The sequence below is a fragment of the Pan troglodytes genome, chromosome 10, assembly GCF_028858775.2.
Source record: "Pan troglodytes isolate AG18354 chromosome 10, NHGRI_mPanTro3-v2.0_pri, whole genome shotgun sequence".
NCBI lineage: Eukaryota > Metazoa > Chordata > Mammalia > Primates > Hominidae > Pan > Pan troglodytes.
The window spans coordinates 138,789,523-138,805,533 of record NC_072408.2 but is presented as its reverse complement, the minus strand read 5'-3'; the positions used below and the strand labels follow the sequence as shown (position 1 = coordinate 138,805,533).

Here is a 16,011-nt window from a genome sequence, read left to right as displayed (position 1 = left end):
CAGAAGAGCAAGGTCTGAAGCCAACACTCACGCTGTGGACTTTCCGGCTTCCGCCCGTCTCTCCCTATGGAGGGACAACTCCCTGCTCCCAGCTGCCCAGAGCCCAGGAGGCATTCTGTGACTCTTGCTGAATGGGGGTGTGCAGCACCTCGCCAGAAGCAAATACCCAGCCCTCCCCAGCCAGTAGTTCTTATCAACCTCCAGGACTACCTCAACTGCAAACTCTCCTCTTGTAAATCCAATTCAAAGACACAGAGCCCCATTTGTGTGTCAGGCCCGGGGCTACTGCAGGAGAGCAGAGACAGACACGGGTAAGACAGTCCTTGCCCTGGGGAGGCTGCCAGCCTGTGCCAGGAGCTAGGAGAAAACATGACACCAAGTCCTGGAGTGGAAGGTAGGGAACAGCCTCAGATCTCAACATTCTCCCTAAGAACACGCGAAGAGAAGAAACTGTGAGAAGGTCTCAAGGGAGAGAGAAGGGAGACGGCCAGGGCCTGGCTCTCACTCTGGGGTGAGTTGCCTTTCTGGCTTTGCAAACTCTCTGGGAGGCTGTACCACAATCTCAAAGGAGCTGTAACCCAAACGCTGCTGAGCACAAGTGGATGAGAAACAGCAGGGGAGGAGCAGAAGGGGCCACTGAGGAAAGTCAGGTTTCAGGACAGGATGAAGCAGAGGATGGAGCAGACAAGGGTAATCCTGGGGTGAGACAGGGTCAGACCTGGGCTACAGACTCCAGTATCTACAGGGGAAAGGAGGACTAAAGATAAGCAGTGAGCCCCCCCACTGCAGCCCCGTCTGTTCCCCACTGTGGTCGCTCTTTCTCCCCTAAGAGAAGCAAGGGTGCAAATGCAATGGTGAGTGGCACCTGGCACCCAACTCAGTGCCAGCGTTCCAAGAGGAGAGGTTGGACACTGTCCCACATCAAGGGGGCAGCTGCTGCTTGGATCTCTTTAATAGCTAATTTCTGTCATAAAGGAGCAAAAATCTCATTCAACTTTTCAAGGGAAGCAGATGGACTCTTGGTGGCACAGTTTAGCATTGAGCCAGTGGGTGAGGAGCCACACCACTCCGCAACGTTCCAGTTCACACTTAGGCCTGCCACAGAGGCCAGCTTGACCTGGGTGCCACCATTCACACTTCTCCAGTCCTGCTGGACCCACCCAGGTGCCCCTGTCTTCTTGAGGTGCCTTCACCTCAACCCTGGCTGGACAGCTGTCAGGGAGCTTCTTCTTGCTTACTCCAAGACAAACAAGACCCCTTGTTCATCGCAAGGACATCACTGCTTATCTCTATGAGAGAAAATGGACAATGGATTTTTAAAAACCATGAATCTACAGAAGATAAAAAATGGCCAGGCATGGTGGCTCACACCTGTAATGCCAGCACCTGGGGAGGCTGAGGCAGGAGGATCACTTGAGGTCAGGTGTACAAGACCAGCCTAGGCAACATAGTGAGACCCCATCTCTACAAGAAAAATACAAAAATTAGCCAGCCATGGTGGCAATGTAGCAGCCTTAGTCTCAGCTACTCAGGAGGCCGAAGGAGGAGACCGCCTGAGCCCAGGAAATCAATGCTGCAATGAAGAACAAGATTCCATCTCCAAAAAAAGAAGTTACAAAACGTATAAGGCTCTTCTAAGTCTTGGGTACCTGGCTGAAATACACGTATATATGAAATCAAAAACTAAAGAATTTATAAATGCACAAGCATATTCCTAACAAACATTTAAAAAGTGCATATTTAAACTAGCAGCAGAAAGGCATGCTTTGATCAGATGGTTAGTTTCTGAAGATGGAGTCAGAAGACAGCACGCAGGCTGCAACAAACAGATCTTAAGGGAAGAGCAAGGCCACAGAGACACCCAACAGCATGCCCCTCCCACCACCCGGCAGAGAGCCCATCAGAGTGGGTGCGGGGACAGGGGCTCCAGGTGGGGGCAGTTAACAATGCTTATTACTTTCAAAACAAGCTTCTGTTCCTGATCTTACTAAACAAGCATTATGATAGGAGATTAGTGTGAAACTGGCACAAAAGCTAAATTAACATAGGTAGAGTATATTCGGGATTATTTCCTTACAATACATTCCCAGAGTGTCAAAGGAGATCAGTAAGAGAAAATGAGTGCTAGAAAGAAACTCTCTCACATATAGTAATTCAGAAAACCAGGGGAAAGGTAAGGGTTAGGAATTTTAAAGTTATGTTATAAAAACAAATTAATGCATTGAGAAATTCAACTTAAACTCTCATCACAAACCATACATCAAAATAAATTACATGGCGGGGTCTGGTGGCTCATGCCTGTAATCCCAGCACTTTGGGAGGCCAAGACAGGCGGATCACTGGAGGTCAGGAGTTCGACACCAGCCTAACCAACACGGTGAAACCCCATTTCTACTAAAAATACAAAAATTAGTTGGGGGTGGTAGCACACACCTGTAATCCCAGCTACTTGGGAGGCTGAGGCAGAAGAATCGCTTGAACCTGAGAGGCGGAGGTTGCAGTGGGCCGAGACTGAGCCATTGCACTCCAGCCAGGGCAACAAAACCAAAACTGTCTCAAACAAGCAAATAAATAAATAAATAAATAAAGCATTTTTATAAGCTAACTTTCCAAGTTTTACATTAAATGTAAAAAAAAAAAACAAAGAAAGAAAGAAAAATCAAAACGTTCCTTCTGGTAGGTGATAGGAAAAAAAAAAAAAAACCAAAACGTTAAAAAAACGAACACAAAAGTGAGTATTTACTAAATCTCTGAAGGAAATTCAATTTCCTAACCTTAAAAATAATAAAGTTGTAACTGAAAAAATAGAAAGATTTGAAGATAATTTTTAAATGTTTAAAACTCAAAAAGTAAATCATCAAAATCTAAAACCAAATTATCTTGGAAAGAATATTTGAAGTAGGTACGACAAAAAGCTATTACCAATACCATAAAAAGCACTCATACAAATCGGTAAGAAAAACATTAAAATCCCAGTAGAAAAATTAACTAAAGACAAAAAAAGGCTGGGCATGGTGGCTCATGCCTGTAATCCCAGCACTTTGGGAGGCTGAGGTGGGTGGATCACCTGAGGTCAGGACTTCGAGACCAGCCTGACCAATATGGTAAAACCCTGTCTCTATTAAATACAAAAAATTAGCCGGGCATGGTGGCACATGCCTGTAATCCCAGCTACTTGGGAGGCTGAGGCAGGAGAATTGCTTGAACCCAGGAGGTGGAGGTTGCAGTGAGCCAAGGGCTTGCCACTGCACTCCAGCCTGGGCAAAGGAGTGAGACTCCTAAAAAAAAAAAAAAAAAAAAAAAAAAAAAAAAAGGACAAAAAAAGACAGTTCACAAAAGGAGAAAAGCATGTACTTAACCAGCTTAGAGGAAAATGACCAACCTTGCTACTAAAAAGAGGAATACAGACTAAAATAAATATTTCCCTAGACCCACTTAGCCAAGACATTAAATCAGACAACTGGCACTCCACTAATTCTGCTAAAGGGAATTACAGAAGCAATTTGGGAAGATGTAGAAAAGATTTCAAATGGGTTCAGAAGCCAAAAAACGCCCTGTAGGAGTAGACTGCATACAGCAGTAGGAAAGTGGAATGAACCCAACTGACCCCAAAACCTTTGGCCTAGTAACCCTACTTCTAGAAATCTATCCGAAGGAAATTAACCTACCAACCTAAAAAACTGTACATAAACAATACTCACTGTAGAATAACAAAAAAAATTAAAAAGCATAATCAGAAATTCCCAATGTTGAAGTTCTAGATGGAAAATAAGTAATAAAACCAAAATTTCCAGATACATTAAGTGAAAAAAGCAGGTTACCAATTGCATAACACAATCACTAAGTTAAACATACAGAAAAGGACCCACTGAAACGTATCAGAATATTAAAACTGACCTTCCCCTGATGAGCAGACACATCAAACCATGATACAGCCATACAACAGACACAACCCAGCAACACCAAGGAACAAACCACTGACACACCCACAACACAGTTGAGTCTCAGGTGCAAGATGCCAAGTAACAGAGGCCGAGGGCTGCGTGGGTCACTGGCATGACATTCCGGACAAGGAAAATGGTGGGGAGAGAGACTAGAACAGGACCTGACAGGGGCTGAAGGCGGAGATGGAGCTGACTAGAGAGATGCATGAGGAAATGGGGAAGTAAAGAACCGTAGCTACAGCTTGATTTGTGATAATGGTTACAAGATGGAATGTGTCTCTCAAAAGTACACAGATGGGCTGGGTGCAGTGACTCATGTCTGTAATCCCAGCACTTTGGGAGGCCGAGGCGGGCGGATCACCTGAGGTCAGGAGTTCGAGAACAGCCTGGCCAACATGGTGAAACCCCCGTCTCTACTAAAAATACAAAAATTAGCTGGGCATGGTTGCATGTTCCTGTAATCACAGCTACTCGGGAGGCTGAGGAAGGAGAATCCCTTGAACCTGGGAGGTGGAGGTTGCAATGAGCCAAGATCACACCACTACACTCCAGCCTGGGCAACAGAGCGAGATTCTGTCTCAAAAAAACAAAAAGTATACAGATGGCAACATTAAATGGACTAAGAAAAAAAATTCAACCATACACTAAAAAGCATAAACTTGGATGAGCACGCTGGCTCACGCCTGTAATCCCAACACTTTGGGAGGCCGAGGCGGGTGGATCACCTGAGGTCCGGAGTTCAAGACCAGCCTGACCAACATGGAGAAACCCCATTCCTACCAATAATACAAAATTAGCCGGGCATGGTGGTGCGCACCTGTAATCCCAGCTACTCGGGAAGCTGAGGCAAGAGAATTGCTTGAACCCAGGAGGCGGAGGTTGCAGTAAGCCAAGATCACGCCATTGCACTCCAGCTTGGGCAACAAGAGCGAAACTCCGTCTCAAAAAAAAAAAGCATAAACTTTTACCATATGTAAATTATACTTCAATTTTATTAAATGGTTCCTGACCTCAGTGATGTTATAGCCACATTAGTGAAACAAAGACAATCAACTATAATGCAAAGAAACTGTTTATCTAAAATAACACTTCTCAAAAACATAGTACAGGTATCCTAATGGATAGCAAAGCTACCAATGGTGGCTAAACAACTTTAAAAATTTTTAACGACTAAGTTTCTAATTTTAACTCAATTTTTACTCCTAATTTTTTCTCTTTTTTTGACATAAGGTCTCACTCTGTCACCCAGGCTGCAGTATAGTGGCACAATCCTGGCCCACCGTAACCTCTGCCTTCCAGGTTCAAGCAAACCTCCCACTTCAGCCTCCTGAGTAGCTGGGACTTACACACCACCACAGCCAGCTAATTTTTGTATTTTTTGTACAGACGAGGTTTCACCATGTTGCCTATGCTAGTCTTAAACTCCTGGCCACAAGCAATCCTCCCACCTCAGCCTCCCAAGTAGCTGGGACTATAGGCACACACCACCACACCCTTTTTTTTTTTTTTTTTTCTGAGACGGAGTCTCACTCTATCACCCAGGCTGGAGTGTAGTGGCGTGATTTCGGCTCACTGCGCCCTCCGCCTCCCGGGTTCAAGCGATTCTCCTGCCTCAGCCTCCTGAGTAGCTGGGATTACAGGCGTGCACCACCACGCCCGGCCAATTTTTGTATTTTTAATAGAGACAGGGTTTCACTATGTTGGCCAGACTGGTCTCCAACTCCTAACCTCAAGTGATCCATCTGTTTCGACCTCCCAAAGTGCTGGGATTACAGGCACGAGCCACTGCGCCCAGCCAAATTTTTGTATTTTTTTGTATAGACAGGGTTTCAACATGTTCCCCAGGCTGGTCTCGAACTACTGGGGCTCAAACAATTCTCCTGCCTTGATCTCCCAAAGTGCTGGGATTACAGGCATGAGCCACCACACCTGGCCTGGCCCCTAATTTTAATTCAACTCTCTACAGAGACGCTGACACACACACATTTTGAAATGTGTTGTGTGTTTTTTTTAATTTTAAGACAAACGGATAAAAAGGTATGATGAAGCAGGTATGGTAAAATGTTTAATGGAAACTAAGTGGCAGGTATACTAGTGTTCACCGTAAAATTTTCTCTTGTTTTTTAAGACAGAGTCTCACTCTGTCACCTAAACTCAAGTGCTGCGGCGCAATCTCAGCTCACTGCAACCTCTGTCTCCTGGGCTCAAGCGATTCTCATGCCTCAGCCTCCCGAGTAGCTGGGACTACAGGTGTGAGCCACCACAACCGGCTAATTTTTGTATTTTTAGTACAGACGGAGTTTCACCACGTTGGCCAGGCTGGTCTCAAACTCCTGATCTCATATGATCCACCTGCCTCAGCCTCCCAAAGTGCTTGGATTACAGGCATGAGCCACCCCACCCAGCCAACCACAAAAATCTTTCGATCTTTGTGTATCTTTGAAATTTTTCATAATAAATGTTACAAAAATACTTTCAATATAAGATGGTAACACTAGATGTCACGTAACAAATTAAAAGCTACTAACCCAAGATCTATATGTTAACAAAACCTTCATTATTCTCCCACCAAAGGGCACATTACAAAAGTACCATACTAGTTCCTGAAATATATAAATTCCGAATGATACCAAGTGGGCTAAACTGAATTTTAAAATTGTCTAGGGCTTATCACACTGTATGTTACTACAGAGAACTGACCTGTCAGGGTGCTGTAATGGTGGATCAACAGGAAAGCCTCCCCTCAATGTCTCCAGTGTCCCTTCCATTTAACAGGCTACAATTCCAAGGATTTAAAATCATGGAGGTAGTAGTGGGTCCTTAACCTTATGAACCAAAGCTCCTATATTAGAACAGGTGGGATTTATTTCAGCTTGTGAGAGAAGTTCAAGAAAAACTGAAGAAGTGCTTCATCAAACACCAAATAATAAGGTTATAAATCCCCAATCCATCATTCTACTGTTGTTTCTTGATCTTTATTTTTCCACGGCCCCGCTAAGGAACATTTGTATAAGTTTCTCTCCTAATTGCCTCCCCATGGAATTTTAATACTACAGCTGCACACAGATATACCACACTGTACATCTGTTCAGGTACTGGGATCTTTGGGAGGCCACAAATCACTGTAATGCCTAAGTTTTTTCACCCTTCTTCCAATAACTAATTTTCACTCCCTTGTTGGAGATATCGCCCTCACTGAGAATGCATGTTCTGATGTATGGAAAGAAACCCAGAAAAATGAATTCCAAATTTGGTAGCTGTGGGGAGCTGATGAATGGGGAGAAAGGGCAAAGGAACTCTTAACGAGCTCTATGTATTTCTGTGTTGTTTGGATATCTTTCAATGTGAACTGTTCATGTGTTACCCTTATTAAAAAAAAAAGATAGAAAACAAAGAACTGGAAACAATCCAAACGGTCCATCAGCGGGCGAACAGACAAACCGGTACGTTCACACCAAGGAGTACTCCTCAACAATAAAAAGAAACAGGCTGGGAACAGTGTCTCAAACCTGTAATTCCAACATGGTGGGAGACTGAGACCAGAGGATGTCTTGAGTCCAAGAATTCAAGACAAGCCTGGGCAACACAGTGAGATAGTGTCTCTACAAAAAATCAAAAATTAGCACGGCGTGGTGCCACACACCTATAGTCCCAGTTACCTGGGAGGATAAGGCAGGAGATCACTTGAGCTCAAGAAGTCACAGCTGCAGTAAAGCTATGATCATGCCACTGCACTCCAGCCTGGGCGACAGAGCGAGACCCTGTCTCCAAAACAAAAACAAAAACAAGCTATTGGGGCCGGGCGCGGTGGCTCACACCTGTAATCCCAGCACTTTGGGAGGCCAAAGTGGGTGGATCACTGAGATCAGGGGTTTGAGACCAGCCTGGCCAACATGGTGAAACCCCATTTCTTTTTCTTTTTTTTTTTTTTTTTTGAGACGGAGTCTCGCTCTGTCGCCCAGGCGGGAGTGCAGTGGCGCGATCTCAGCTCACTGCAAGCTCCGCCTCCCGGGTTCACCCCATTCTCCTGCCTCAGCCTCCCGAGTAGCTGGGACTACAGGCACCCACCACCACGCCCGGTTAATTTTTTGTATTTTTAGTAGAGATGGGGGGTGAAACCCCATTTTTCTACTAAAAATACCAAAAAAAAGGCCAGGTGCAGTGGCTCACCATGCCTGTAATCCCAGCAAAGGGGAGGCCGAGGCGGGCAGATTACCTGAGGTCAGGAGTTCAAGACCAGCCTGGCCAATATGTTGAAACCCCCTCTCTACTAAAAATTAAAAAAAAAAAAAAAAAAGTAGGCAGGTGTGGTGGCAGGCACCTGTAATCCCAGCTACTTGGGAAGCTGAGGCAAGAGAATTGCTTGAACCCGGGAGGCGGAGGTTGCAGTGAACTGAGATCATGCCATTGCACTCCAGCCTGGGCAACAGGAACAAAACTCCGTCTCAAAACAAACAAACAATACAAAAAAATTAGCTGGGCATGATGGCAGGCACCTGTAATCCCAGCTACTCGGGATGCTGAGGCAGGAGAATCACTTGAGTCTGGCAGGCAGAGGTTGCAGTGAGCCGAGATCGTGCCACTGCACTCCAGCCTGGGAGACAGAGTGAGACTCTGTCTAAAAAAAAAACAATAAAAAGAATAATTACAGACATTATTTTATTGCACATATTCTGCTAAAGAAAATGACAACACAAATAAGTAAAAAAGAATACAACTCATCCACGAACCCAGAGAGAAGCCCTATTAACACTTCCACGTGTCCCGGCGCGGTAGCTCACGCCTACAGTCCCAGCACTAGGAGGCCAAGGCGGTAGGATTGTTTGAGGTCAGGAGTTCGAGACCAGCCTGAGCAACACAGCAAGACCCCAACTCAAATAATAAAAAATTGGCCGGGCATGGTGGTTCATGCCTGTAATCCTAACACTTTGCGAGGGCGAGGTGGGCGGACTGCCTGAGCTCAGGAGTTCGAGACCAGCCTAGGCAACACAGTGAAACCCCGTCTCTACTAAAAACACAAAAAAAAACTGCCCAGGCGCGGTGACTCATGCCTTCAGTCCCAGCACTTTAGGAGGCCAAGGGGGCGGATCACGAGGTCAGGAGTTCCAGACCAGCCGGACCAACATGATTAAACCCCGTCTCTACTAAAAATACAAAAAAAAAAAAAAAAAAAAATAGCCAGGCGTGGTGGCAGGCGCCTGTAGTCCCAGCTACTCGGGAGGCTGAGGCAGGAGAATCGCTTGAACCTGGGAGGCGGAGGTTGCAGTGAGCCGAGATCGCGCCACTGCACTCCAGCCTGGGTGACAGAGAGAGACTCTTTCTCAAAAGAAAATAACAAAACAAAATAAAAAGTTAGCCGGGCATGGTGGCCCAAGCCTTTGGTCCCAACCACTCGGGAGGTCGAGGCTCTAGTGAGCCGTCATCGCGCCACTGCACGCCAACCTGGGCAACAGAGCGAGACCCCGTCTCAGAAAGTAATGACTAACAAAGCACTGGGATACGTTACTTTTCTGTCACTGACACGGCGACAGCTGAGCAGAAGCCCGTGGGCCGCAGGTGTGTGACGAGAGGCGCTCCCGGCGGAGGCAGCGGCAATTACTAAGGCTCCGCCGTGGAGGACCGGGCAGATCTACGCCGAGAAGGAGCGGATTCGGACCTCACTGTAACCCCTGTGGCGGCGCGTTCCGGGACGCCCGGGACGCGGGGTCCTTAAGTTCTGAGTGAATTCGCCCCGTCGCGCCTCAGGAAAGTGGTTCTGGACGTCCCATCCCCACATCTCAGCGTCGCGTCCGTGACCCCGAGGGAAGCCCACGCAAGCGCCAGGAGCAACAGCCACCCCCTCAGCCCCGAGAACCAGGAGGCGCGGGCCGGAGTCCCCCGGTTCCCGCAACGCCGCCGCGCCGAGCTGCCCTCGGCCACGCCCCCAGCCCAGGAGCCCGGGGGGCCACGAGAAATGGGCGCGGATCGCGCGACCTGCGGGCGACGGGCGCTACGACTCGAAAGACCCGGGCCCGTGAGCCCTCAGCCCGTCGCCCGCCCGGGGTCGCTCACGACAGCCGCCACGGCCTGGTCCCCACGCGACGCCCGAGGCCGACCGGCGAGCGGGCCCTGTACGCCCGCGGCTGCGGCTACGCGACCCCGGGCCCTGGACGCTGCCGTCCCGAGAGCCTCCCGCCCCCGTCCCGCGCCTCCGCCCTCACTTACCCTGGGCCTCAGGGCTGCGCTCCGGCCGCGTCAGGAGGGCGGGAGGATGGAAGCGGCGCCGCAGCCGCTCAGTGCATCCGGGGCCCCGGCGGGAGGAAGCGGCGGCACGGCTGCTACGGCGAGCCGGAAGGGACGCGCGTCCGCGCGCCCGTAGCTGCGCTTCGGCGGCGCCGCTCTGACCGCGCGAGGGCGCCGGAGGTCGAAGGCGCCGGAGGACTAGGGCGCCGCGAGACTCAGCGGGGTGGGCGGGGCCGAACCCAAGGCCGAGACGGACGGAGGGGGGCCGGTCCGAGACAGACGGAGGCGGGGTGGGGCCGAGACTGAGGAAGGCGGGGGCGGGGCCGAGACTGACGGAGTCGCGGCAGCCCGGCTTTTCCACGCGCAGTTCGGGAAATGCGCCCACGTGGAACAGAAGTGGGCCGCCAGCTCTCACACTCTGCAGATTCACCAAACAGACCAGGCTCACATGCAAGACCCAAACCCTGTGTGGCCCAGGCTGGCCTCGAACTCCTGGACTCCAGTGATCCTCCTGCCTCAGTCTCCCGAGTGGGTGGGACCACAGACTCGCGCCACCACCCCTGATTAAGTTTTTGTATTTTTAGTAGGGGGAGGTGGTTCACCAAGTTGGCCAGGCTGGTCTCGAACGCCGGACCTCAAGTGATCCGCCCACCTCGGCCTCCCAAAGTGCTAGGATTACATGTGTGAGCCACCGCACCCGGCCAAAACCGGCAAAACTCTATTAAAAGACACAGACGTAGCTCACGTCTATAATCCCAGCACTTTGGGAGGCCGAGGCGGGAAGATCATTTGAGGTCAGGAGTTCCAGACCAGCCTGGCCAACATAGTGAAACCCTGACTCTATTAAAAATACAAAAAATTAGCTGGGCGTGGTGGCAGGCGCCTGTAATCCCAGTTACTCCGGAGGCTGAGGCAGGAGAATCGCTTGAACACGGGAGGCAGAGGTTGCAGTAAGCCGAGATCATGCCACTGCACTCCAGCCTGGGCAACAGAATGAGACTCTGTCTCCAGATAAAGACATAGGCGTGAATCTTCGGGGTTCTGGGTTAGGAAATGGTTTCTTAGATATGACACTGAAAACGCAACTAACAAACATAGATATATTGGACATCATCACAATTTAAAACTTTTGTGCTGCAAATGACACCATTTAAAAAAGATAATCCACAGAACAGGAGAAATTACCTTAAGTCCATATGTCTGACATGGAACTCGTGTCCAAAGTACATAATTTACAACATAACAATTAAAAGGGCAGGCACGGTGGATGTTGCCTGTAATCCTAGCACTTTGGGAGGCTGAGGCAGTTGCATCCCTTGAGCCCAGGAGTTCAAGACTAGCCTGGGCAACATAGAGAGACCCCATCTCTACAAAAAATTTAAAAGTCAGTCATGGTGGCATACACCTGTAGTCCCAGCTACTCAGGAGACTGAGGGAGAATCACTTGAGCCCAGGGAGGCTGAGGGTGTAGGAAGCCGTGATTATGCCATAGCACTCCAGCCTGAGTGAGACTCTGTTCCTCCAGCCAGGGCAACAGAGCAAGACTCCGTCTCAAAAAAAAAAAAAAAGAAAAGAAAAGAAAAGAAAAAGAAAGTAAATTAGTGGTTGTCAGGGACTGTGGGGAGAGGATAGGCAGTGACTGCAAATGAATGTGGGGTTTCCTTTTTGGGTTGATAAAAATGTTGTGAAATGAGATACTGTTGATGGTTACGCAACTTTATAAATTTACTAAAAGTCACTGAATGATATACTTTAAAAGGGTGAATGTTATGGTATGTATGTGAATTATGTCTGAATTTATTTTTTAAAAAAGAAATGTGGGCTGTGAGGTAAAGTGATGAATGCTTAACTTTAAACACACTGAAAATTTTTGGCTGGGCACAGTGTCTCTTACCTGTAATCTCAGCACTTTAAGAGGCTGAGACAAGAGGATCACTTGAACACAGGAGTTCAAGGCCAGCCTGGGCAACATAGTGAGACCTCATCTCTACAAAAAATAAAAAATAAACTGAAATTTTTAAAGAGAAAACAATTTGGCTATAAAAGGGAAGAGACAGAGGGAAGGTTGGAAGGGGATAAGATTAGATGGATAACAGAGGGGAGTGATTTTGCATGTTGAAGTGCCGTGAGGCAGTAGACATGCTGACGGTACGAGAAAAGACAGAGTGAAAGGGCAAGGTCTGAGAAGGCAGGAGAAAGACAACGGGGAAACCATCAAGGGCATGGGCACTAGAGAGGGAGACCTCTTCCACTCCAAAGCAGGAAGTGCAAGCCTGGGGTGGGATTCAAGAGGATGGGGAGTGGCATTTCCTGGCCCCCATTATCTCCTGGAGTGGGAGTGACCCACCTGCTGAGAGCATGGGACAGTGGTCACTGGGGTGAGGAGAATGGAGGCAATCGGATATGCCGGTGAGAAGACACTGACTTAGAGAAGTGTCATGGGACTGTCTGCCAGTAGAAACTCTGGGTGACTGTTGAAATGGCAGTGACAGTGGACACAGAGCACAGCACCAATCACATTCTCCCTCATCGTCATAAATGAGCATTAGAAGGCTGGCAGTTGATTGGGCGCAGTGGCTCATGCCTGTAATCCCAATACTTTGGAAGGCAGAGGTGGGCAAATCATTTGAGTTCAGGAGTTCAAGACCAGCCTGGCCAACATGGTGAAACCCAGACTCTACTAAAAATACAAAAATTAGTTGGTCATGGTGCTGCCTGTAGTCCCAGCTATTCGGGAGGCTGAGCCACAAGAATCACTTGAGCCCAGGAGCTGGAGGTTGCGGTGAGCTGAGATCGCAACACTGCACTCCAGCCTGGGCGACAGAGCACCGCTACGAAAAAAAAAAAAAAAAAAAACAAGGCCAGCAGTTGGGTAAAACCACGGCTAGGGGCTTTCATGCCAAGGCACTGTCTGAAGGAGGCACAGAATCCTGGAAGTGGTGGACTAGGGAATCCAGGCAGGGGCAGCCAGGATGAAGCGGCTAAAGGAGAAGAGAGGAGAGGAGTTGGTGGTGTGAGGTGTTGATTCAGCCATTAGTGTAGGATTCAGGACACAAGTAACAGGTGGTGCTGCCCAGTGGCAACACGGAGCACCACGACACAACGGTTTCCATCCTCACTCACACTGAGAAAACCATACTGCAACTCCCCACCTTAGGACTTACTGCTTCATCCCCAGGCATGAAATACTGAGTCCAAGTAAGTGAAATGATGGGTTCAGCAAATTTTTCAGACTGGCTGTTCCAATGAGAAGCTATTAATTTTGGTGAAAATCAATTTATCACTTTTTTCTTTCACTTTTTACATCTTAAGAAATCTTTGGGCCAGGCACAGTGGTTCACACCTATGATCCCAGCACACTGAAAAGCTGAGGCAGGAGGATCACTTGAGGCCAGGAGTTTGAGACCACCTGTGCAACATAGCAAGACCCTGTCTCTTAAAAAAAAAATTTTTTTTTTTTTTTTGAGACAGAGTCTCGCTCTGTCACGCAGACTGGAGTGCAGTGGCACGATCTCGGCTCACTGCAACATCCACCTCCTGGGTTCAAGCGATTCTCCTGCCTCAGCCTCCCAAGCAGCTGGGATTACAGGCGCATGTCACCACGCCCAGCTAATTTTTTGTATTTTTAGTAGAGATGGGGTTTCACCGTGTTAGCCAGGATAGTCTCAATCTCCTGACCTCATGATCCGCCCACCTTGGCCTCCCAAAGTGCTGGGATTACAGGCGTGAGCCACCGCATCTGGCCAATTTTTTTTTTTTAATTGGCCTGGCATGGTGGTGCGCCTGTAGTCCCAGTTGCTTGGGACGCCGGAGGATAGCTTGATCCCAGGAGGTGGAGGCTGTACTGAGCTATGATCGCACCACTGCACTCCGGCCGGGGCGACAGAACAAGACCTTGTCTCAAAATAGAAAAAAAGAAGAAAAAAAACCCTTTTGGCTACCACAGAGCAGTGAAAACATTATCCCGTGTTTGCTGGAGATGCATTACCATCCTTGCAAAGGCTCACGCATGCTTATATATACATGGAACTCCAGAAGAAGCCGCAGGGCACTAGTGAGAGCAGTGGCCTCTGGACAGGGATACTGGGAATTAGAGAATGAAAGGCAACTTCCCTTTTTCATACTTTTTTATTTCCTTCCATATATACATATTATTTTAAAATTTAACATACCCCAGGATCATCAAAGGTGATTTAAATGGGTCACCCAGGCCGGGCACGGTGGCTCACGCCTGTAATCCCAGCACTTTGGGAGGCCAAGGCAGGTGGATCACCTGAGCTTAGGAGTTTGAGACCAGCCTGGCCAACATGGTGAAACCCTGTCTCTACCAAAAATACAAAAATCAGCCGGGCGTGGCAGCGGGCACCTGTAATCCCAGCTACTCTGGAGGCTGAGGCAGGAGAATCGCTTGAGCCCGGGAGGCGCAGGTTGCAGTGAGCCGAGATTGCGCCACTGCACTCCAGTCTGGGCAATACAGCGAGACTCCGTCTCAAACAAAATAAAAATAAAAAATAAAGTCCTGTCTATCCCAGGTAAAATTAACATGCTTAGAACCAAGCTCCTGCTTGTTCTCCAAACCCATTCCTTTCCCTGTCTCCCGTTCCAGTTAACGGCCCAGCTCATCCATCCCTCAAACCCAAAGCCCAGTGGGCCTCACACCTGCACTCCCTGGCTCCCGAAGCAGTGAGCCCCACTGCTCCTCCGGCCAAAATCCCTAAAACCAGCTCCACTCTCTTGGGCACCCCACACCCTGGGAGCTCACTGCCTGAAGCATCTCCCAATCCCACCTGTCCTGCCCCACTTCTCACACACGGTGTCCACTGCATCATGGGCACGTGCACGTGTGTCACTCACGCACTGCTGGGGTGACAGGCGCCTGCGCATTAGTCACGTGTGTTGTTGGCACATCAGGCGCATGCGCATTAGTTGTGTGCACCGCTGGAGCATCAGGCGCTCGTGCATTGGTCACGTGCGCCCATGGGCTGCAGGCTGGGAGGCCATGCGTATGCACAGCACTTCCACCGCTGAGCCCCTCCCTGGGCTCCTGGCAGCCCGCCGGCCAAGGATCCCCTGCTCCTGGCTAATGCAATGTGTTTTGTTCCACGCTAAGCACCACTTCAAAAGCAGTCTTCCCCAGCCTCCCTTGCAGCTACGAACGGCCGCTGGATGCACCTGTGACCAATGACGTGCAGCAGCTGCTGGTGGGGTCTTCCAGTAAGCTCCACTAAGGGCCTGTTCCGCGATGCACCCTTTCCTTCTGCCCTCTGCCCCAACCCCCACCCGCCTGGCACCGGGACAGTGCTGAGGCGAGTACCGACCTGCAACCAGGGCAAAGGCTGCATGCACGGGGCTGTCTAGGAAGAGGAGCCCGTGGCTGCCACCCCTCTCGGGGATGCGGCAGGTCAGTGGGGCCCCCGCTTCAGTGCCCTCCACAGCCCTGCCTCGGCCCCACCCTGCAGAGTGCAGGACGCCGGGTTTTTTTGGTTTTTTTTTTTTTTTTGACGGAGTTTGGTTCTCTCACCCAGGCTGGAGTGCAGTGGTGTGATCTTAGCTCACTGCAATCTCCACCTCCCAGGTTCAAGCGATTCTCCTGCCTCAGCCTCCCGAGTAGCTGGGATTACAGGCGCCCACCATCACGCCCAGCTAATTTTTGTATTTTTAGTAGAGACGGGGTTTCTCCATGCTGGTCAGGCTGGTCTCAAACTCCCGACCTCAAGTGATCCACCTGCCTCGGCCTCCTGAAGTGTTGGGATTACAGGCATGAGCCACCGTGCCTGGCCAGTTTTTGCTGTTGTTGTTGTTGTTTTTTTGAGTGCAGTGGCGATCAGGGCAGCCTCAACTTCTC

The 16,011-nt window shown here is 49.3% G+C and overlaps 1 protein-coding gene across 36 annotated transcripts in view; it reads right to left on the bottom strand.

The window, feature by feature from the left end:
• The window catches only part of EP400 (E1A binding protein p400), a 129,224-nt gene extending 118,974 nt beyond the window's left edge, over positions 1 to 10,250 (bottom strand). For 30 of the 36 annotated variants that reach the window (XM_016924654.4, XM_016924663.4, XM_016924658.4 and 27 more), the window contains exon 1: positions 10,149 to 10,250. The gene's annotated coding sequence lies outside the window, so the exon portion shown is untranslated. Of the gene's footprint in view, positions 1 to 9,450; positions 9,839 to 10,148 lie in introns of those variants that run through there. The other 6 variants (XM_054664747.2, XM_054664745.2, XM_054664751.2 and 3 more) reach the window with 6 other exon arrangements.
• Positions 10,251 to 16,011: the final 5,761 nt, after the last annotated feature.